Source organism: Notechis scutatus, chromosome 2 (assembly GCF_049901735.1).
Source record: "Notechis scutatus isolate UNSWTSFEM ecotype Mainland chromosome 2, rNotScu1.2, whole genome shotgun sequence".
In the NCBI taxonomy this organism is placed as follows: domain Eukaryota; kingdom Metazoa; phylum Chordata; class Lepidosauria; order Squamata; family Elapidae; genus Notechis; species Notechis scutatus.
Window position 1 is genome coordinate 87,950,016 of NC_142010.1, and position 24,791 is coordinate 87,974,806.

At 36.3% G+C, this 24,791-nt stretch overlaps 1 protein-coding gene across 2 annotated transcripts in view; it reads right to left on the reverse strand.

Moving 5' to 3' along the window:
* The window catches only part of JAKMIP2 (janus kinase and microtubule interacting protein 2), an 84,705-nt gene extending 70,814 nt beyond the window's left edge, over positions 1 to 13,891 (reverse strand). The window contains exon 1 of one of the 2 annotated variants that reach the window (XM_087955420.1): positions 13,520 to 13,891. The gene's annotated coding sequence lies outside the window, so the exon portion shown is untranslated. The other variant, XM_087955421.1, reaches the window with a different exon arrangement.
* Positions 13,892 to 24,791: the final 10,900 nt, after the last annotated feature.

The window sequence follows — 24,791 nt, forward strand, 5'->3', positions numbered from 1 at the left end:
GAGCTATTCTTACTTTTAGAGAGGGAAGATGTCAGTGTTACCTAAACTTCATTAGAATACCCAAATTGGAAAAAAAAGCCATCTGTCCAATTTTTTCTGAATAAAAATGATATATATTTAATCTTTTGCAAGTCTTCTTGAGGATAGCTCAGATATAAATCTGGTTGCTACATGCATGTAGAAATGATTCATACCTGCCTACTAGTTTGGTACTGTGTAACTATCTAGCTAACTATATTATAGGGATATCTAAAATGGATTAATTTATATTATTTTAACATAATAAAATTTGAATAAACTTTTATTGCTTTTTAAAAAATAACAAAAGACCAAACTATTCAAAACACACAAATACACACATAATAAAAATACATAACAAGTGCTTAAAAAGAAAATGAAAAATATATAAAGGATAACATGCTGTTACACTAAACAGTTACAATTTTATACTGTATATAATTATCTAAGGCAAGCATTATGCAAGTGTATCATTTCCAATTCACTTATATAACTATCTTTTTTTTAAACTATCATATTTTGTGCACAGTCTCATATTTCATTAGTACTTTGGTATCTTGAACAGATATAAAATGTGACTGTTCCTGATCTGGTAACCCTGGATTTTTTTTAAAATGAGAAATGAGACATCACTTTGCATGTAAAAAATTATAGATTAAAATAAGATATTAAAACATTGTTTAGCACTGCATTCTCTGGTTCAGTTTAAAGAGATGTTAACTGCCTTTTGAAGCTCTAAAATGCTGCCATTCAATATTCTCTGGAGTTTTTGCCACCCACATGCAGTAACCCTAAACATACAAAGCCCTGCTTGTATTCCTTCCTGCCAAAGCAATTAGGCTGATAAGCACAAGGGCTAATTTTTTCCACAGAGGTATCCTTTCAGCTAGGTGGTACTCCTATAAGTGACGATTCTGAAACAATTAATTTGGACTGCACAAGTGTCCCAGCATTTTGTTATTCCCACAAAGATAAGAAAGATAAGTATTGAGATAACTAATAAATCTGTTTCCAACTTTATTCAGATCAAAAGGCTTAGAGATATATTCTTTCAAGCAAGCATTTGGGATGGGATTTCTTGGGGTTTTAACAAGGCAATTTCATATTTGTTTTTCTGATACAGAGGTTAAAATGTGTTGAATGCTAGAATAACTATTTCTCTTTGAAACATTTGATTGGTTGGTTGGTTGGTTGATTCTTGCCTGATGGTTTCAACTTCTTTCAACTTTATTCAAATTCTGGTCAAGATTCCTTTTAGAAAATGCCACCCTTCTACCTGACTTTGCAGGTTAATTTGCACTCCATATTCAAAGTCATACAAGAAAAACTGGGGTGGGGGGAAAAGGTCAGTACCGGGCTCATAGAGGAAGTCATCCTATTTCTCTAGCGTATGTTCTCAAATAACTCAGGTTCTGCCCCCCCCCCCAAAAAAAAAAAAACCTTATAACTTTGTCTATTTATTCTGGTGAGTGAATTATCTGCCTTTATAATTGAAGAGGATGCCAATTTTCAATAAAGTTCTAATCAGATGGATGGGAAAGCAAAAATGGGAGTGTAAATTACTGTGGGGTGTCCCTTGAAATAATGTCTCAATTTTGTTCCAATTGACATCTAACTTTGAAATGTCAGTTAACATCTGGATTTCAACCAGCTATTGGGACTTCAGGTAATATTGGCCATAGATGCCCAGTAGATATGGTAATAACATTCCAGATATTACTAAAATTATTATGGAATATGAAGGATATTGTATAATAAGCCTGTGTGAGATGTCCTGGATCCTGATCTTTACACATTAAAGAATTTTGCATATTAGAGGTGATGTATTTTTTCACTGAGATGAAGTGATGATAGAATTCGCCTCTATTAGGTTTTCTCCTGACCTTGCAGTTTCAATTGTCTTGTTATTGTTTGAAAAGGTAGTTGGACTGAGAGCAACAATGCAACTACATAGCTTTGCCTTTACATAGAGCCTGTGATGTTTCACAAAGCAGTTTCAAAGTATTGTTTTTCTCCTGTGTCAAAATGAAACATCTCTTCAAAGATTTGCTCAGCTCTAGTATAAAGCGTATCTAAATAGGTTACATTCTGGAATCCAGAAAACTCAGGATTATATTTGAACAGCTATTTTGAATAAATCTGGATTTTAAGTCCGAAAACCTCTTTCTGTTGCATCTCCAGCCACCTATAACAATTAGCACTATTAGATCAAAATGTTCAGTAGTATTATACAATACTATTGAAGGAGTGAAATAGACTGATTGTCATTTGCCTTTATTTTATTTTATTATTTTATTTTATTTTAGAAATCTTTATTTTATTTACTCTGGAAATAAGAAACAAAGAAGTGACCATCCCTTTTCAGTATCATGCATGGGAGATTTTGTTCAGCTATTCAAGTGTAGAAATCAGAATGCCAAGCCTGTCGTTACAATCCTTGCCTTTCCTCACATACTCATGGTATTCAGAAGGAATAGAAGTGAAATAAGAGGAAGATCTTTAGCACTGAGTATTGCCTGTTTACAAGCCACATAGAAAATAAATCCCAATTTCACCCGATCTCCCAACTTTAGAAGATCAGTCCTATGGCCAGGGATGGGATTCTACCAGTTTGCACCTATTTGCTAGAACCGGTTGTTAACATTCTAAGCAGTTCGGAGAACCGGTTGTTAGAAGAAATTATTGGCCTAATCCTGTAAGGAAGGCAGGAAGGAAACATTCTGGTGTTGCTTACAGAAACTGCCTCTCCATTAACCCTTATTACATTCTTGGCAGGACTACACTTCCTGTCTCAGGAACTTCTCTGGAGTTTTTTTCCCCCTCCTTTGCTGGTAATTTGCTTGTGTGGAGTGACCATTCAAAGTTACAATGGCACTAAAAAAAAGTGACTAGGACCATTTTTCACACTTACAACTGTTGCAGTTGTAAGTGTGTAACAGTCATGAGAGGCCAGGCAAGGAGATGCGTGCCTCGATGTGAGTGATATTGAGTTGGCCACGCCCAGCCAATAACATGACCACCAAGCCACACCCACCAACTAAGCCACGCCCACAGAACCGGTTGTTAAAAAATTTGAATCCCACCCCTGTCTATGGCTTACTGAGGACAGTTGCTTGTTAACTGTTTCTTGGTTTCAAAGTGTTGTTCTGTTAGAGGAGACTTTCTCAAACTCAATAACTTTAAGATGTACAGATTTCAACACCCATATCTTCCCAACCAACATCTTAAAGTTGCTGACTTTGTGAAACACTGTATTAGTATACTGCAAGAACCATAGCTATAGATGAAAGTAGACTGAGTTAGTTACAATGAATGGGGAAGGAGAATAAACTAGTGATTTTTCCATTCCACTGATATCCCTTCAACATATGGTGAAGGCAAACTGTTGGAATTATTTTGTTTTTGGGTCTCAGGGTTTCAAACCTCCTCTGGGTCTTCACATATTTCCTGGGCATATTTCCTTCTTTGTCTATCTGGTTCCTGCTGTTATCCTGTATCTTACACTAGGTATCTCATTTTTCTCAAACCCTGATGTGCCTGAGATGGAGGTCTTTTACTGGGCTATCTTTCTGATAGACAAATTCATTACAGTGTTTATACTTGGGTTTCTCTCTCATATGTTTGTTGCATCTGGATGAAGAATTTGTGGTCTTTACATTTTTGCAGAAAATAAAAATTTCAATAGCCTCAGCCAGCCAGAAACAAATAGAGATGGCTTTCATATCTTTAATTCTTCAGCCTCTAGAAGGACTCGGGTTTTTGGGTTTTCTGTTTTAGATTTTCAAAATCCTGCCTTTATAAATAACTCTAGATAGAAAACATAATTAATGCGAATTCCTTCTCCTATTTTCCTCCAACAGTCCTGTGAGGTGAGGGGCTGAGACAGAGTGATTGGCCCAAAGTCACCCACCTGACTTTCATGGCTAAAGCAGAGCTAAATGTCACAGTTTCCTGGATTCTAGTCTGAAATCTTAATTACCAGACCAAATTGTCTCAAAAGAAAGAAAGAAAGAAGAAAAGAAAAGGTGAAAAGAAGAAAAAATATAAACAAGGTTCCTCAAATATTAAAATAGAATTCTCGGGCATGGCTATGACCACAATGCTGATGTTAAATAAGAATAAATAATATTGCTTTTGCATTTCCTTAAGCAAAAATTATGGAAAGTGTAAGCAAAAGCCACATATGTATAAAACATTTTTAGTGCTAATTAACAAAAAAGCTGTATACTCTTGTCATACCCTACAGGGAACACAAAAAAAATTATAGCTTTGATTTGGAAAGTGCATAGCGTATTTAATTTAAACCTTCAGGGACGCTATAGAGTTTTAACATTTAAACCAATGTAATCAATAAAGATTTCAGTATTTCATGGAGCAGTCTTCAATGTAGGCTAGGGACAGCTTAGTGGAAGAGCACAGGTTTTACATACAAAAGGCCCCCAATGCAGCTTTTGATGGTTCTATTAACATGAAGATAATGTGAAGGACCTGATACCTGGGAGAGATATTTCCAAAAAGAATAGGCAATCCTGGGATAAATAAACAAATAGTCTCCCTGAGTAACAATGCAATCCTTGGTAATCTAAATTCTGTTATTCAAACTTATACTGACAAAATAAAATAGAATCAATGTTTCAAATTGAAACTCCTCAGACATAAAGAGTACAATTAACCTTGAGATAGTCAATTGCTGTAGCCATTTTTAAAAAAATCACGATGCAAGTGTCTGTGAGTAACCAGTGCAAGAATGACTATGTTCTACCCCAATGATAGTTTTGTGAATAACCATCACTACTAAGATAATTATCACCGGTGTTTAAGTCTTATGCACATTAATTTTCACTATTTATAGGCCCTCCTGCTCCAATGATGAGAACATAGAAATGTAAGTTGTACACATTTTGTTGAGTCTTCAAGGCTAACCTGGTCACCTTTTGGACAAGCCATAATCAGGCATTAAAAGTTCATATGTGAAAAAGAAAATATACAGGATATGAGGTTACAAGCGGAGGTGCCTTACTGCTGCACCGACCTCCCCACTGTTGAGTAACTGGGAAGGATTTTCTATCTTTGCACAGATGCACATCTTAGAGTCCTCCCACTGTTATGGAAGATTCTAAGTATGTTCAGCTGAATGCAAAAAGGATTCCTTCAGCACCCTTTCCAGGGACAGCAGAATCTTGATGGCTAAAGACACTTGCAGTCTTCAAGTCATTTATATATAGAAGCTTTCCTCAAGTTGAAGAAGGGTATTTTTAGGGCCAGGTATAATTACCTACCATTGGCATCATTAGATTTATTAAAATTTCATTTTCTTAACATACCTGCTCATGTTATCCTATATGCATTATTTCTGGGGGATTTCTAGACGGATCTGGGCACAGTTTATATATGGCTCTTTCTGCAAGGCCTCCCAGGAAGGGGAGGAAAAGATTACACAATCTTCTCTAAGACTTCAACGATCACCAATACAGTAGCCAGATTTTGTGTGGCTGCAGTAGAAATATAGTGACAATTCATTTAATAGTGATAACCTTTCCACCCCAAACACATTTTATTGCTTTTCTTTTTGTTTTTATTTTTCTTGCTGGTCTTTTTTCATAACACATTTTGATTCATTCTGTATAGGAAATTGGATTGGGTATAATCAGAGATACTGGGTCATAGCAGGGGTATCTCATTTGATGGATTCTCCACATTTTATTCCTAAATACATTCTGTGACTTGTTCTTTCACCCAATTTCTTTTGTTGTCTCTGCAGGGACATTTCCCTGAATGACTATTAATTTTCCCATTTCAGTTTTTTCCTTTTGGTTACATAAAACAAACTTCACACATCTGAGATTTTGGAATACTAGAAAAGCTGGATTTATAATTATTCCTGCTACCTTTAATTTAGCCACTACTTTTTCAGGTGCTTGGAATGTCCCTTCTAATTGACACTATAACTATGATGTCATCTTGGAAAACTTTGTATTTCCTGTTCTGATCCAGTATGATCCAGTTAATCAAACTCTGAAAAATAACGCCGCCTCCAAGTAAACCAATAACTATTCTGTTAAACTGGTATAGCCCTTGGCTAGTTACAAAAACTGTTTTTAACCCTTGACTGTGTATCACTTGTTTCTAGAGGTAGATAACTATGAACTCAGCCAGGAAACCAGAGAAAAGTACAGTAAGAGATTCAGTATGCAAAGCTTACAAACATGTATTTGACCACTCTGTGAATAAGTGAATAGAATAATAGAAATAATCTTGGTATAACAATAGGATACAATTAGCATAAAGACCTTTATCTTTGTGGGAATAAAACCTTATTTTTAATGTTCAACAATAAGGATACCACAACAGGGTGAAATACCATTCTGCTCACCTTTCCTACTTGAATCTGTACTATCCAGAAAACCATGACAATGTAAGGGAACTTAGAGATGACCTAAAAAGTATGAAAGTACCATTAAGGAAGGTCTTTGCAGAAAATATGACATAGTCCAGAGATTGAAGCAAATAGCAATAGCAGTAGTCCTTAGACTTATATACTGCTTCACAGTGCTTTACAGCCCTCTCTAAGTGGTTTAAAGAGTCAGCATATTTCCCCAACAATCTGGGTCCTCATTTTATCAACCTCGGACGGTTGGAAGGCTGAGTCAACCTTGAGCCAGTCAGGATTGAACTGCTGGAAGTCGGCAGAGTTAGCCTGCAATATTGCATTCTAACCATTGTGCCACCATGGCTCTTGGGAGAAATGTGATAAAGAAACTTCAAATAACCCTGCCTTAATTATATTTAATATAAGAACCATCTTTCAATATAAGGAACCATCTTTCAAGATTCTGGAACTATGCCCTCAACAATTGAATCATTATTCCAGGAGTCCTTGTGGTATCTGTTTCTTGACCTGGGCAACCTTGCATGGCTGACAGACACAGAAGTAACATTTATGCATTTGTCCTGATTAGACTTGTACAGACAAACATAGAGAAAACATACTGATTAGATCTTCTGGAAGAAGTACACATTCATCCAATGCTAATTCATTGCAAAGAAGAAATACTGATATCTCCTATATTTACTCCCAGTAAAAGAAATGGGGAAAAAACCCCTATGGCCTGTATGGTTTCCTTATCATATTTTAAAGGAATAAAGATTTGCACAAAACTCACAGTGAGAGTCTAAGATTGTTTTAATTATATTTTTATAGACTTAAACACTTTTTAATTATGGAATAAGGTTTTTTTCCAACTTCCAGAAAAAGCTAAGTTGATCAGTTCCAAGATACCAACTAAGAATCCTGTGGCAACAGAAATTAAGCGATTATAGCCTAGATTTTATCGATTCACACCTATTTTTTCAAATACATGGGGTGTGGAACTGACTGAGAAATTAATACAGAGAGAAGTGAATAGGAACGGAGAAATAAATAATAAATTGTGTGGTTCTCTGAAAATAAAATGTACACAGGCAGAAAAAGTGACAGTGATCACTCACTAAAAATTGAGTGTGTAGGAGAAATAGTGGTTTACTTTTACATAATTAAGTAAATTAAGTAAAATGCTTGTGTATGCAGAAAATTTAGGAAGGTCATGGCTTGAAGTGGGAATATTTCTATAGGCTTTCCTCAAGTGATTAGAAAAGCAATCCAGGTAAGGATTGGTTATTATACCTGTTTCTTGGCTTCCCATTTTAAAAGTTGGCCCATAAATGGAGGCATACAATGTACATGAATTTGGGCAAACTCGGGAGGCAGTGGAGTGGCCTGGCCTGCTACTCCATGGGGTCATGAAGAATTGGACATGACTTAGTGACTGAACAACAATAAATACATGCAGGGAAATTAGGCGATAAAATAGAATGTGAAACGCCAGTGATTCATCTGCAACAAATTTTAAAATGAAGAACATAGAATAAGACAGCCTGGAAACTATCCAGAAACTCCTGCAGGATTCTGAGGAAAGATTAAATCTCCATTTATATGAAAAGAAACCAAAATCACATTACCTTATTTTAATGCCAAAATCGAAACAAAAAGAAATAGCCAACCAATGACTGGAATATTTAACTCTTGGATGAGGGCTTTCTTGTGACACAAACTCTGGCTCACCTAGACTGTACACACTTATAGTGAAAGTTGTCCCCATATTTGCAGGGGAAGCACATTTATGGATATTCTACAATAGAAAAGAATCAAATTTTAATAGCCAAAACTTATGCATATGTAGATGTCAATCCCACATTTACACGCTCAGATTATTATGTATGGGGTTGTACGCTATCTTAGTTTAATAGGCAGTAGATTACCCAATCAGCTTGGCCTGGACCAACTGTCAATACAACTATCACTTTCTTCAACTATATACTTTTAAAACACTAATCCATTTAATGGCAAGTGTTTATATACTAGTTTAGCAAAGTAAGAGGCTATATTTGGCAAACTGCCATAAGTGGCGGATGAGTGTGGGAGGGAAATAATTTTAATAGAAACAAAGAGAGGAGGCAAACATTTTTTATCTCTTGCCCCACTGGCTTCATCCCAACTCCTCCTTTTCTAGTAGCAAACCTCAAACTAGAAGAAACAGAGCTGGATTGTAACATGTAGTCAAAGCTTCCTTTCTCCAGATTTTGTAATTATAATAGTTAAAAAAGAGAGACCAAAAACTGACACATTAGTTGAATAGCTGTTTCGGATGTATCTCTGTGTGCTCTTTTATTTGAGAACTCTGAGGGTAGGAAGCAAGCTGTTGAAGCTTCTTAGAGAACAATATGCAATTCAATTTAGAATAACCTAAGATTAAAACCAACAACTTGTATTTACTTGTTTTCATAGAATTATAGATTTGGAAGGGGCATTTAGGCCATAAATCTAAACCCCTATCCCAGTGTCCCAAAGGTGCTTTTTCAGGAGACAACTGGACTTCCTTGTTTTTTTTCTTTTTGAAGACATTTTGCTTCTCCTCCAAGAAGCTTCTTCAGCTCTGACAGGATAGTGGGTAATGGAAGGATTTATAGTCCGTCCCAGTGCTCCAGAAGTTCAAATAACACATTCCAGACAAATGGCCATCCAGTTTCTAGTTGAACACATCTATGAAGGGGAACCAATCACCCTCAGGGTAATTGATTCCACTGCTTTTATTGTTTGAAAAAAATGCTATTAAAACTTCAGTCAGACTCTACATTTTACATCACATGGCACATTATGAGAGAACAGATCTCGACTGTCCTATATATGGCAGAGGTCTTAGTTTTTAGTTTCCTCATCACCTTTGTTTTCTTTATTGTAATTTGTTCCAGTGTTGTTGGTTATAGTGCTCTGAAACAGACTCAGAACTTTCCTCATTCTGTTTCCTCCAGATGTGTCAGTTTCTAAAAAATGCCATCCAGAATGTAGAGTCATTTGGAATGAAGAATGTCAAGTTAAGAAAAGCGATCACAAATAAGTAAATACCAGTGCTATTAGCCATATAGGATCTGCCATGAGTGTACATTATATGTAAATAAAACTGGTACATTACTAATACATAAAAGTGGTGAAATTTATTAAGAAATATTCAGCTATAACATATCTAAAATGCTGCCATATGTACATTACTACAAAATGGGGTAGAATATTTGTGGGCATATGGGAGAGTTTGGTTTATTGATTTCTTGCCATTTTTCTGATGTTGTATTTTCCATGGCAAAAATATGAGCTCACATGACTTACAGTAAAGTAGAGCAATTTCATAAACAAAATTGTAAAGAGGTAATGTTACTCAATGCCCAGATGGGCCTTAAAAGATTGATTGTTATTTTGAGGCTGATTTTGTTAGTCAGGTTACATATATTTTCAAGACTTGAATGTCATGAATTTAGTCAATCTTTCTAGAATTTAGTTGAATACAGTTGATATATAACGTATTTTCCTTAATAGATCATACTCTTAATAATGTTATTTCTTTATTGAAATTATGTGCCTGCCCATCTCAGCAGTAAAGAAAATATCTTTTATGTATCTTTTTTAACTAGTTGTATTCTTTTCCTACTCCACAGAGACAAAAGCAAAACAAATATATTGTCCACATTTGGACAATTTTGGAAAAAGTTTGGTTCTATCATGGACTAAAGGAATTATAATATTGTAATTGCCATTTCCTGCCATTTTTGGTATTCTGCTTTATTTGGGCATCTGGGACAACAGATTGTATGTATGTATGTATGTATGTATGTATGTATGTATGTATGTATGTATGTCTTTTATACAGCTGTCCATCTCATGGAGTGATTCTTGAAGATGCTTTTCAAATGTTAAAAGAGAAGTTCATGTCATTCTTTTACTTAGTCTGTTATAAAGTGTTTTTTTTATAATTACAGCTGAAGCAACACGTGCACATTCAGTCAATTTCTGGTTAGAATTAGCATTTATGATGAACAGCTGCAAGGGCCTCTATGACCCAGCAGAGCTCACTAAAAGCTTTGCCTTGACTTCCATCACACATTTAACTCGCTACACTTTCCCTGCCTACATGAAATGGGAACTGCTTCCTCAAGAAAGATTGCCATCATGGGGAGTATAAGGGGCTGGTTGTTGAGTGGCAATTTGGCTGTGACTGGCATTTGCCAACCATCATATTGTTTCTTTTGCAGTGTTATAGTAAAGATGGCCATCAGGTACCCTTCCCAATTGAACAGCTCTTTGGTTCCCAATAGTACCTGGCAGAACAGTAGCATTGAGCTATTGATTTGGTAAGTAAAAGTTGGTGGCTACTGGTTGCAATAACATCACTATTATGGGCACTCCTACCAAGAGGAGCTTGTTCAGACCTACAGAATGACATCTAGGCTTACCACAAATATATCATTCACAATGCAAGCTACAGGTGTTAGATATTGTTGCATAGATAGAATCATACTCCACCCTATAACAGTGGCGGAAGAATCATGTTTCAAAGAATCATGAGAATCACCAAGGTTCCCTCGGAATCACATTTTACAGGAAATTATATAATTACAGTAATATTCTCTCCCTCTCTTTGTGTGTATGTTTCCAATTACTTCCAGTCAGAAGAAAATTGGACCCAAACCTTAATATATGAAGGAAATCTGTCTTCCCTTTCCAGCATGTTCTTTATTCCTGTTCTGGGTAGGTATCTTTACTTGCCAATCTTTACTTGCCAACTATATAGCCAGTCCTGACTGTTTGTTGAACCTCTTTGCACAGTATACACATGTAAATTATCCCTTGGCTGTGACTGCCATTTTTACACTTTCCATTTTAAAGGCTATTCCTACAAACATAGCATATTGCATAAATGTTCCTGATCTGGAGAGAAGATTTTCTGATCATATTCTGTCATATTCATTCATTGCCTCACATGGCTCTCCTCTGCACGCTCAGTGGTCCACTAGAGCATTCACTACATCACTGACAACAAAGGAATGTAATCGTAATAAACTGACTTTCTCAATCAGTCTCAGATTCATTTGCCAAATATATCCTCCTTGAATCAACATACTGATTGGACTTCTTTTAGAATAGGTTTTGAGTGAATGTAATACATAGGATGTTGACTAACACTGGGTAAAACCAGGTTCTAATATTGACTTACTAAATATTTTACAGCCAATCACATATATTCACTCTCTCAGCCCAATGGCCCTCCTATCACCTGGATAAAGGGCAGTTATATTACAAGTTATATGGGTATATGTAATGATGTTAGAGTGTTTTTTTTCTCACTTGAATCTCAGATTAAAGCACTTTATGATTAAGATGTTATACTAGCAATGGAGAGGCTGTAAGTCAGCATCACCTTCAGATACTGAGGCTTACTAAGGTAGCTTTGGGATAGTTGATGTCTCTCTACCTAACTTGAGATTGCTGCTGTAGAAAAAAAAATAGGAGAAGGGCCACAGTGTGTATTGTCATGGAATTTCCATCACATACAGTATTGAAGGAAAGGGGGAGGGCTATAAATCAAATCAATAAATAAATACATGTCAATTTAGTAAAAAGATGCATATAATAAATATAATTCTGTAATTTTTATAGAAAGTATGTGCATGTATGTGTGTATGTCTCTCTGTGTGTACAGGTGTCTATATATATGTGTGTGTGTGTGTGTGAGTGTGTATAAAATGAATTAAAGATATGTGCCCATGCTTTTTTCAGAAATGTGTGTCTATACAATCTGAAATTTATATTGTCATATATTTTGGACCCATTTGTTAAATTAATACTACCTTAATACTTTACATTTACAGTTTAATGCTGACATTTAGATTCTTTTTTATCAGCAAAACAAGAATGGTAAACCTACCCAGAACACATGTGGCAGTACTTAAAACAAATAATTGATTATGATCAAAGCCAAAATTATTAGTTAAAATGAATGATTCTTACATAATAGACTACTTTGTAAACTTGAGGAAGATGCATATATTCAGATAGAATTTAACCTAAACAGTAGAAAAAAGAATCTGCCAAAAAAAAAAGAATGATCTGATTCTTTGGAATTACATTTGGGATATCAAAATGGTGGGCAATTAGATATGGACTGATGTTACACTTTGTCTGAAAAAAAACACCTCAATAGCATTAATATTCAGTTCCTTAGTATTTCCGTAAAGGACATCAGGTGAAAGCTCTCTTACTAAGAATGTCCTTTTCCCTAAAGGCTAATCAGATGCCTATGGGAAATCTATGAGCTGGACATGAAGGCAGTAAAATAGACATGACAGTCAAGAAACAGAGACTATGAATCAGTGCTGTACATGGTACTGAATGTACAATATAGATCTGTCCTTTTGGCTGAAATGAAACCAAGGCACTGTCAATTCCTTCTATCAGCCCAAATGGAATACATTGTCAGTCCACCACAGCTTTAAATACACTCGTATGTAGAAGCTACAAAGAGATCCAGGTGTGTGAGGCTCAAATACACTTGCAGCTATGGATTCTTATGCAGAAAGTGCATCCCACCCAAATCTTTTGGCAATGCACTCATGGATTTAATACAGTTAGCCCTCCAACACACACTATACCCACAAATCAATCATGGATGCAATTGGCTTCTGGCGTACGGCTATCTCTGCTGCCAGCAAATTGTACTTCATGGAGGCCCAGCCCAACAGCCAGGGAATTAAAAAGGAGAAATGAAAACCCATCAGAAATGTCTGCATTCCCAAGCTGACAGGCACTCGCCAAGCATCTCATTTTTCAACAAAATGAGTAAATAACAACATCCTCTCCATCTGCCTGTGGATACTTACAATTCAGCGTTACCAGAAACAGCTTGTCAGCAGCCTCCATCCCTCTCCATCTTCCTTTTCCTTCCCTCTCCCACCACATCCCCTCCCCTTTTTCTTCCTCTCCTCCTTTCCAGCAGCTTAGATGAAAGTCATTGTTACGAGGGGAGGATGCTAACACTCAGAAGAACTGCAATATCCAGGGCCCTTAGACTCGGATGATGGCAGCTGCAGGAAAAAGCAGCAAGGGTGCCAGGAGGGGCCGATGGTTGATACTCACCAGGGTGAAGCCAAGAAGAGATGCTGAAAGGTGAGGGAGGGATGATCTGGATCCATTTCCCCCTCCACCAAGGCTGCTTCCCAGCAAACCATCAGCAGATGCTCCCCCTCCCTTTCCTTCGGCTGAGGAGGGAATCCACCCACCCAGCAGCAAAAGCCACAGCCTCAGCCACCTCCCTCCTTGGAGGAGGAGGAGGAGGAAGAGGAGGAGGAAGAGGGTGATGAGCTCAGGGAGGACGGAAACAGACTGGAAATTGCAGCATGGGCCGCCTCCTCCCCTTCCCTGCTGCGGTGCTTAGCTCTCCCTGGGTGCCATGGCAACGGCCATAAAAGATGGCGGGGAAGCAAGAGATGGGGAGGGTGAAAGAGAAACTGGAGAGGGTGGTTACAATGAGGAAAAGCTGCCTTTGACAGGCAAACAAATCACTTCACAGACTGCTGATGTTATTGATGGGGAGGAGAGAAGGGTAAATTAACTTATTCAAGGAGGTCAGGGCAGGGATCTACATAATATACATTCCTACTAAGGGGAAACTGAGGCCCTTTTATAGGATAAGTGCTAATTCAACCCTGGAAAAGTCAGAGCAAAGGCCACAATCATTTCAAAGGTTTGTCAGTAATGGTGATCCAGGGCGAACTTTCTTGGCTTCTTAAGATAAATGGAATGGGATATGGGGATGGGGATAGGATCAAAATACGGCAAAGTCTTTCCCCTTGGACCGTAATCCTCATCCAGCCTCTGCACAATAAACATGACACACATTCACATTTTGGTCTGGATGCTTTGCAGTTGTAGGTTGAATGTTCTGCCTTCTACCTATGCGTTGAAAACTGTCACAGGTATCTGTCAATGTGCATGCTGGCTGGGAATAATGTGATCTGCAGTCCAGCGCTTCCAGATTGTGTTGGTTTGGGGAAACTGGATATATAATTTCCTTTTGGTTTTAATATTCCATCCAATGCAGGTAAGGAAAATAATAGAACAAAGCACCATAAAAACCCTGAAATACCCAGAGTAAAGAGCAGAGGAACCAGTTCAATAACCAATAACAGATTAAGCAGCATGTCAAAAATGAGTAGAAAAAAATATCAGATTAAACTTTACAGACCAAAGTTGTCAAAATATAGAAGTCTATATTTCTATAAATTTATCTAACTCTCAACAATTAAACTATTTATTCTACTGGGAGGGTTTGACGCATCAGAAAAAAACCTAATTTTAGCATTAGTATAATAAAATAGTAAAACATAACTGTTTGATTCTTCTGTTTAGAGCTTTACAATGTGCATGTAAATGACAAATATGCTTAATAATTATATAGCAGAACGAGTTAATATTACAAGACACGACCATCTTGGATGACCATTGGAAGGAAGAGGTGAAGAATTGTTAGATCTGTTTTTCTAGAAAAGAACCACATCATTAATAAACACTCCATTCCTCCTGGCACATATTTCCCTCTGTAAGCACAGAGAAAGCTCCATGAGTATATCTGTACCACTGTGGGTGTTCCTCATCCAAATTGGATGTTTTGGGATCAACAGTCCCTTTGTTAATAAAAAAAGATGCTCAGGGATGTATCCTTCAATAGCACTAGGACTCAACCAGTTAATCCAGAGTGAAATTGCCCTATGAAACCAGAATGCCATCAGGGGGCCTCAGACTAATCAGAGAGGAGGCTGAATAAATCTATTTTTGACAGAGCATTCCAAAGCATGGCTATGGTTGTTAATCATATAACTGGAAATTATACTTCTCTTGGTAGAGAGGCAAGGAAGAAAATCTCCCTGGAAGACTTAGGGAGTCAATCTCAATCAAGTGATGTTACAATGTGGATCTCTAAGATTTAAAGTGAGCAGAGCTTTAAAGATAATAATACCTGTACTCCTGTACTGGACTTGGAAACAAATTCATAAAACTGACATAACAGAGAGTAATTTTCCCTCAGTTTATGCTAGTGAACTCTGTGTTGGCACAAAATCAATAAAAAATCAATGTTTCCAAGTCACATTCCCACAAGAAGCACAGGACTGCAAATGACATCGTTTTTCCATCTTTCTAAATAAAACGGATTAAATATTTTTATTTTTGATATGAACCCCTGCCTTTTGGTTCTGTGTCCACAGAAGGATCTTATGAATATTTGATGGAGCACAATACTCCCTCCTACCTCCCTCACATAGGTCTTCACTGGGAGTTTATTATGCCCCTGGTTATTCCTGATAATAGGATTGTTGAATGCAATTGTAATACTTTAAGAACCCATAAACTTAATCTAAAATTATTTGCATATGGAAAAAGAACTTTTATTGGGATGGTTATAAAATCAGGAAAATTAATGCTCTGTATGACAGAATAGCAAAATTCATACCTAACATGGTTTGTTCATTTTTAGATTATCATGATGTTTGAACTGTGCCACTATAACCATTTAGTTAAGAGGTTAATTCCTACCTGTTGTTTGATTGATGAAATAAAATAAGATAGCAGAAAGTTTAATAATATAGCTATTAATTTACAAATTCTGCAGGCTCCTTTCAGCTTTGCTGCCTTTCATTGGCAACATAATTCTGGCAACAAGGTACTAGGAGCTCCTATAGTACATTATTAGCATCAAAGAAGGACTTCCAGAGAAGTCTATGAGTGAAAGGGACTGATCTAGAAACAATAGCCCCTAGCCCCACTGGTATAATTAGGAACACTTGAAATTGTAGTGCTGGCAGGCTTAATCAGAACTTGCCAGACTCTTGGGAGGAATCTACATTTAGGGTTTTGGGAAAACTTTCCCATTCAACAGTGAGTCATTCTTCCTTCTATCAATGGTGCCCAAGCCTGGTTAGGCACACTTTTGCGATCTTTACTGCATAGCAGTTAAGCTAAATACCAACAAAAAAGATTCAATGGATCCAAAAGGTAATCATGGCTCTGATAGATAGCATGTGGGCTTTTTGCTATGTCCATATATAGAAAACAAAAGTCCAGGCTAAACTTCAGGAGCTACATATGGAACCTCTCCATGTCATTACTGGGATGGGGGTTTAAAAAGGTATCTTTCATTCAGATTTGCCAAGGGGTTTGTGCTGGATAAGGTCAGTGAGATGTTGATGTACAATGGGGTTTTAAGGAAAGATCATAAGTTCCATAAACTGAAAGGTCTGCCACCATGATCACAGAAGTGGTGGAAGTGGCCAAGAAGTTTAGAAGAGACCCATGGAGACATGGACTAGAAAAAATGTAATGCAATCATAAGGAATTGTGGCCCTCTTGATTTTTCCTTTCTGTTTTTTTTTCCTCACCAGTCCCCTCCTTTTTTCGCCATGTAGAAATCTTACGTTGATGGCTTTGTTGTTTTAGTTGTGTCCTAAGTATGAGTGTACCAACTATATGTGTAATAAATTAGATTGCTTCTCATTATGATTATAGTAATCTGGCTATCCCCAATTACTTACCTACAACAGTGAACAATCAATAGATTGGTTGAAGTAGCCATTTTGTAAGAAAAGCAGTACTAATTAACATAGTAATGATGAAAGGCAAGCATATAATATGATAAATCATCTTACAATATGTCAATTAAGGAAATGCCCCTCAGTATGGTATGTCTCATATGAAGTTCCTCAGGGGGGCGGCTATAACCCCAACCCTATTCCTCAAATTAGGTGTAATATTTTCTTATACCTGCCCTTTTCTAATTCTGAATTTTATTGTATTTTGAATAAGTATCACTAATTCAGTGATGCTCAGTGGGGTGGTCCTTGGAGTAATGAGTGAAGAATGTCAGTTTATACTAAGATTACATACTTTCAGCTGGGTCACCCAAAGCACAAAAGTGATCCTAGCTGTCTAGCTAAAGGAAACAGGTTTCTACATTGGACAGCAGCTGATAAGATCACTGTCAGAGACATTATTTTATTTGTATGGGAAAGGCATGATATTTAATCAAGATGCACATGGATATGCAAGATATAACAAATTGATGATATACTTGCTACTGAGAAAGACCTGAGGAACTTTCAGAGTACCATGGTGTTTATGTAGCTAGTTGAAAGTCTTTGGAATTTCCTGGTCTGCCTAGGTGGGCACAAGAGGTATTTGATTTTCTCTTGTTGTTAGAAGAAATACTAACCAACTCCCTCAGAAGAATTCCAGAGCAACACAAAGACTTTGTGGGAAATGAAAGTTCTCTGCCATGATTGACTGGAGGGATAGCCACTGAGATACATATCTCACTGGGTCTTGTTCATGAGCAGCTGGAAGAGGCTTAAATAGGGCATATTTGTGTTCTTCAGCCAACTAGGTCTGGGGATAAGTCCCATGGAAAAATGGTGCACTATCTCTGCTATTATGTAATGAGTGCTACCATCAGTAGAAGCGGAGATGGGATTGTGCAGCATGTTGATATGGCTGCAAAGATTTCAAAGAAGTAAAATCAGCTTTATTTTGTTCTTAGATGTTACTTAAAGCCAAGGTAGTTCTTATAACAAAAAAAAAAAAAAAAACTTGTCCTTTTTAAATGCTGCCTACTATTCTAGTCTAAAATTTCCTTATATAAAGCCATTTTAGTTTCAAACATAACTTAAAACCTCAAGACTGTTTTCTTCTCGAAATCTTAAATTTCACGTTTTCTACAGATAACAAATCTCTGCAGGAAACATTGAGGAAAGGAAACAAATGATATATTTTGTGCAAAAGTGTGCCTTTGAAGCTCAGGTGGTGAAGTTCATGATTGAAATGGACATTAAATAGTGTCAGAGAAAAGTCAAAGGGCAAAAGAATTTAAACCTTCTGAAACAGTGAGGAATTCTTGGTCAAATCCATCAGAACAGCTTCAAACATATTCAATTACAGGTTTTGCTATTATTTTGTTGTTACAGATAAGGAATGTATGCCACATAGAAGTGGCTTATATGCATGAATAATCAATGATTTCCCTGTTCTAATATGTATAAACATAGCTCCTTGTTTAACCTGCAAATGGTGGGTGAAATTATTCATCTCTATTGGGTGAAGTATCATCAGTATGCCTATACCAGTTATATATCTTCACCCCTGCCAAATTAAGCAATGCCATTTGATGTCTTATCCTGACATCTGGAGGCTATGTGGTCTGGATGAGGAACCAAAGACTTCAGCTGAATCCTGGCAAGACTGAGTGGTTTGTGGTTTGGGAGCCTTATGAACTTGGGTACTTATCATCTTTAGTCCTGGATGGGGTTCACAACCCCAGACTTGGTGTACAATCTTGGGACTTCTGCTCAGTGGCAGTTGTGGTGAACACAACTTCATGTTGCCTGTTACCTGCACCCCTTCCTGGACCATGAAGAACTACTCACTGTTATTTATGCCCTGATAAACTCCAGAATGGATTACTTTTAATGCGTTCTGGAGCTGCCCTTGAAGAATATCTAGAAGCTTTAGCAAATTAAGAAAATGGCCTCTGCCTCTACTGCCTCTGAGGTTCTGGAAAGCTTTGAAAACATGGTTCTTTCATTAATCCTAGGGATACCATGGCAAATCTTGTCCCAAATGTGCTTTTCTTCAAGAGGCAACTGGACTTTCTGGTTTTTCTTTGAAGAAGTTTCATTTCTCATTCAAGAAGCTTCCTCAGCTCTTACTGGATGGTGGGGAGAAGCTTCTTGGATGAAGCTTTTTGGATGAGAAGCAAAATGTCTTCAAAGAAAAACCAAAAAGTACAGTTGCCTCTTGAAAAAACACCTTTGGGACAACCATGATCTGGATGACTGAGAATCTCCATAGATACAGCAAATCTCAAAATTCTCATATGAGGTTGTCCTCCTGCTTTCCTGGATTCTTTTGTTTTTATTCCCATATATTTTTATGCCTTATTTTTACTATTTATGTCTGAAATTTTTATACTGTGATTGGTTTTAATTATTATTCTGTTTGTAAGCCTCCCAGAGCCATTTTTTTTTTATGAAATGGGAGGTTATATAAATTTGTTAAATAAAATAAATAAATCCAGCGCCTAGTAATTCTGCCTTTACTTGCAACATTTGCCATTTTTCACAAACTTGTTCTCTGGAAAGTCAGAGCTCAGATTGCATCGATAGTTCTGGCACTTACCTTTTTTTTTTAATATCCTTAATAGCATTTCAACTGTATTAAGTAATGCCATTGCAAAGTAGCTAGGTTGCATACATTCAGCCGCCATCTAATGACTTTCAAAGACAGATTGTTTTAAAATGGATCTGCAATGGTATTAAGTTAAAACATGTAGTCCTTGAAGACATGACTAATGTCTGTTATCAATCAGGAAATTAAAAAGGAATAGATAATGAAACTCAGTGATGCAGGAACCTGTAAAGAATTGATGGAAAAAAAGTACACCTGTTTAAAATGTGGTGGGGGCTTTGGTGCTTGTATATGCTGTACAGTCTTCAAAAAAGGAAGAACTCACTTGGATAAAAGAATGGATTACATTAAGAAACAAGAGGCAACTAACGCTGGAAGGCCACGATATACAAACAGGATGGCACATTTCCTTTGGTATGGAAAAGGCATAGCACATAAATACTTTCAGATACATTACATGAGACAGGTACTCTTGATGGTGTGGAACAAAATTAAGCATCAGAATTATATGGAAACTCCTATCTGCGCTCTACACTAGAAGTGCTAATACACCCAAATTTGATAAATATGTGGAAAATTGTGGTATATAAAGATATATTAAATGAGAAAGGAGAATTGAAAACCAGATAAGAATTGATAGAACAAGGGGTAGAACTGGAGTGGAGGTCATATTTACAAATACAGTTGAAGATATACACAGGATGTGAAAACATGGGGTATTAATAGAGAGTTAACAACATTAGAGAAACTGTTGATAGGGACTGATGATAAATTGATCAAGATGTTATATAGACACTTATTAGACTATAAGCTGGAGGAAGAGCATGTTAAAGAGACAATGGTGGCATGGGTCAAAAATTTCGAACATAACACTGAATTGGCTAGATGGCAAAATCTCTGGGGAATAAAATAGGAAATTAACATTGGCTACATCATACAAGGATTTTTTTTAATAAAGTTTTGTTTGGGTTTTCACACACAAAATACAAGCAAAACATCTTTTTTGAAAATAGCATGGTCCCGGGTTGAATTTCTTTATACAGACAAAAACTCAATTTCATGCTCCTTTTTGTATTCTATTCCATATCTTATACTATTTTACATTTTCTATATAGTTTTTCCCCTCTTTTAATTTTCTCAATTTTATTTTGATTATCTCATCTCAATTCAAATCATTATATTTATAACAGAGACTTGTTAACTCTCTGTTCTGTTTCAATTTCATATTATCTTTTCTCATTAAACAAATTTTCTCCTGTAGTTATTAATTGGAGTATAATACCTTTATATCTTTTAATTACATCCATTCAACTCTTATTTAAACTTCAATATATACCTTACGTTTATGACCTTCAATATAATACATAATACATAACTTCCAATCGAATTCTGCTTGGTACATTCTTATAATACACACTATATTCTTTAAAAAAAAAAAGAAAGAAAGATTATAAATATATGTAATTATAAACCCTCATTCCATTCCAGTTCAGTTCTATCATTAATAATCATTAAAATCTTAACATCTTTAACACTTCTTTTCAATTAAATATCGTACTTCCTTAAAAACACATATAATCTCCATAATTAATTTTTCCCTTATTTCTCTTCACGTTTTATAAATCATTAAATATACCTTTTGTTACATTTATTTATTGACAAGCATTCCACTGAATTACGATAGCTATTTTATCAGACATTTTAATCATACATTGTTTCATATTTTCTAAAATTATTTCTGCTTCTAATATAACCATACTATCTTATGTACCTTTGCAGAATCCCTTTTTCCATTAAGTTTTCACCCATTATCTCTAAATAGGCCGTTTCTCTATATTTTGCTTTTGTCCTTTATAACTTCTTTTCCTTTCTTTCTTCCCTCTCATCTTCTCCCTCCCCTTTTTACCCCCTTTTCTCTCTAGTTCTAATTCTCTCTTCTGCATTTCCCTCTTCTGTTGCTTTCTGATTTTATACTTATTTTTCACTCTATTTTTTTTTGGAGTTGTTTTTCCCAATCTTAAACTTTCCATTCTCTTCCCCCCTTTTCCTTTTTTCCCCTCATCTAAGATTACTTGTTCATTAAAGGTGGCTTCTTCTTTGTCACAATCTTCTTGTTCTGCAGGCATTTTGTGTTGTTTCTCATAATTCCAAATCTCCATTTCTAAAAAGTGAAATACGAAGCCAAAAGAACCTCTCCCGTCTTGTGCATCTTCTTTGTACTTTTTAAGTTCCATTTTCAGTTCTTCTAAAAGTGGAGCCATTTTAAACAATTTTAAACAACCACCTGATTGATTTTAGTCATTCAAAACAATAACCAAGAATCCAGAAATCATCAAGTAATCCAGATAGTCCCAAGTTATTCTTCTTATTTCTTTTTCGACTTTCTCTTCCTGGGGTTTTTGTTGTGATGTTTCAGTTAGAATGTATCTTTTGGAAGTCTTGTTGAGATTTTGCTGTAAGTTCTTTTTTAATTCCAGGCAGTCTCCTCCCTTCCAGATCCTACCCTTTTATTCTTTTTCTCTCCTTTCCTAATTTCAAAAGCTTTTAATTATCCAGAAATCTTTATTATCCCTTTGACTTTTTATTTTCAGCATTAAATGCCTATTGATGTCAAAGTGGATTTTTTCCCCAATTTCTTGCTTAAGTCTCTTAGCTGTCAGTATAGGAAAAGGAGAAAACCAAATCTTTTCCCTTTTCTCTCTCCTTCACAGCTTAAAAATCTTCTTAGGGAACAATGTTATTGTTTTTTAACAGTTTCAATTCCAGGGTACCTTATTTGTTGCTTTTGCTGTTTGACCCGGTCAACCAAAACTTTCTCTTCTTATCTTCCTCCTGCACATTCTTTTTCGGTCAAGTTCTTCTTTGTGGTGGCCATTTCTGACCACCGCTGCAACCGCCTTCGGGAAAGGAAGTAATGGCCAGCTGGGGAGGAGAGATGCAGCTCTCCTCAACCCTGCTGGCAGTCTCCCCACTCTTCACCACCTCTACGGGTGGTTTAGCCCTGAAACCAGCTGGCTCGGGGCGCTCCAGCGGCGCGCACGGATCGAAGCCTCGCAGAGACAAGGTTTCGGTCTGTCGCTGAAGAAGTTCAAACCGGAAGTCCATACAAGGAAAATTTATACAAAATGTTCTACAGGTGGCCTCTTTCTCCAGCAAGACTTGTTAAAATGTTTAGAGACTTATCACCAAAATGCTGGAAGTGTAAGGATTTACCAGGTACATACTACCACATGTGGTGGACATGTAATCAAGCAAGGAAATATTGGTGACAGACATGGGTAGAGCAAATGGTGGGAGAACATATCCAATTTAAGCCAGAACTATTCCTCTTAGGAATAATGACAGATCACACCAAAGGCATAACATATTTAATCATACACGTACTCACAGAGGCGAGAATGGACTATGCACAATATTGGAAGAATGAAAATACACCATCAGAAAGAGAGATAATAAGAAAAATACTGGCTTGTACAAAACTGGATAAACTAACTCTAGAACTGAAAAATAAGGGGGAATCAGAATATTATGATACTTGGAATAAGTTTTATCAATAGTTGCAGAAGAGAGGGAAAGGTCGGAACAAAAATAGTTAGGACAAATAGACTTAGATTGTGAATATACTAATATGAATGTTAATGGTTTAGTAATATCTTTGTGTGTATGGCAGAATGATGCCAGAACGGTCGCACTGTGTTTGATATTTATAGTTGTAAACAATAAAAATATGTTTTTTTTAAAAAGGAAGAACTCAAACTAACTGCTGACTATAACAACATTCAAGCTTTCAATTTTCATTTGTTTCAATCCTCCCATCTTCCTTATTATGCTAGCCAGTATTTTTTAATCCTAAAGATGGTAAATTCAGGTCCACAGTCAAATCCTTCATAGTTGTTACAAAGTATAAATAAATGCATGGGGCAGGATGTTTCATATGCTAAAATTATGGAAAAAAGGTCTTGATGCTGCATTCGTTTTCACCTTGAGTCCATATGTTGGCTGAAGGAATCAGGCATTCAGAATTAGAAGAAAGAACTCTGAATTATTTCCTTAAGTAATTGGGGAAATCAGAAATAAAAAAGCCATAAAAGAGTTTTGTGGGAAGCTTATGCTGTGGGAAATACTGCCATCTAGTGTTCTTCCTCAATAAACACCTCCAGTGTTTCCCCTTTGGAGAGCCTCCAATGCTCTCCAAAGGGAAACACTGGACCAGCATTGGGGAAAAATGCATGATACATCAACTTGGCTCTTCATCTCACAGTGATTCCTTTCCAAATGTGCAATTTGTTTTACTTACAAATTATGAATAGAATAAATGAATTTCTTCCTAACCATCCTTCCTCCTGCACACATGCACATCTTAAAATTGGTTTATCATGAATTACGGTGTACCTGGCACAGATAATTTTTTTTCCTGGGTAAATGGTGTAATCATACTCCTTACATGGCAATTGCTAGGAAAGAGGCAGATTAGTTTTTCCTAGCATTTCCCAATAATACATGTAGCACAAATGAGATCCAGAACTCAAGGCTGATACACTATCTTGGGAATTTTTACTAAATGACAAAAATAGTAACAGATTGTCCATATTACAATATATGTTGTACAAATATTACTCTGAAAAAAGAATTTTATATCTAGATGTAAATGTTTTTTGATAGAATGTTTAGAAAGATTAAATATCACCGATTTTGCTAATTACTTAAAAAGAACTTTTGAACGTGTACTGAGGGCTTCATATCATATTAGAGCTTCAGGTCACTCCACCCTGAATTACAGATTCTGCTGCTTAAAAATTAATGTTGACCAATCAAGTTCCATAATCTTAATCCACTGTTTTATCCAAAAGCATGATCTTCCTGAACGAAAAGTAACTACATTATTTCTGTAGGAAAAATACATGGAAAATTAGAATTGCAGCTGAGCGATGTGGGAAATTCCAAACCAAAGAATGATGTTTCTCTAATGGACATACTGATCTGTATGCTATATGCCAGATGGTACAGTTTTATATTTCAATTTCAAATATGTATAAATTGCAGAATTTTTCTTTTTACAGCTAAGGAGAAAGCCTGCAATTGATTTTCATGTATACCTTTATAATCCATGTATCTCATTCTTATGTATTCATATTCAAATACAAAGTTTACAGAAAGTACATTTCACACAGAGAGCATG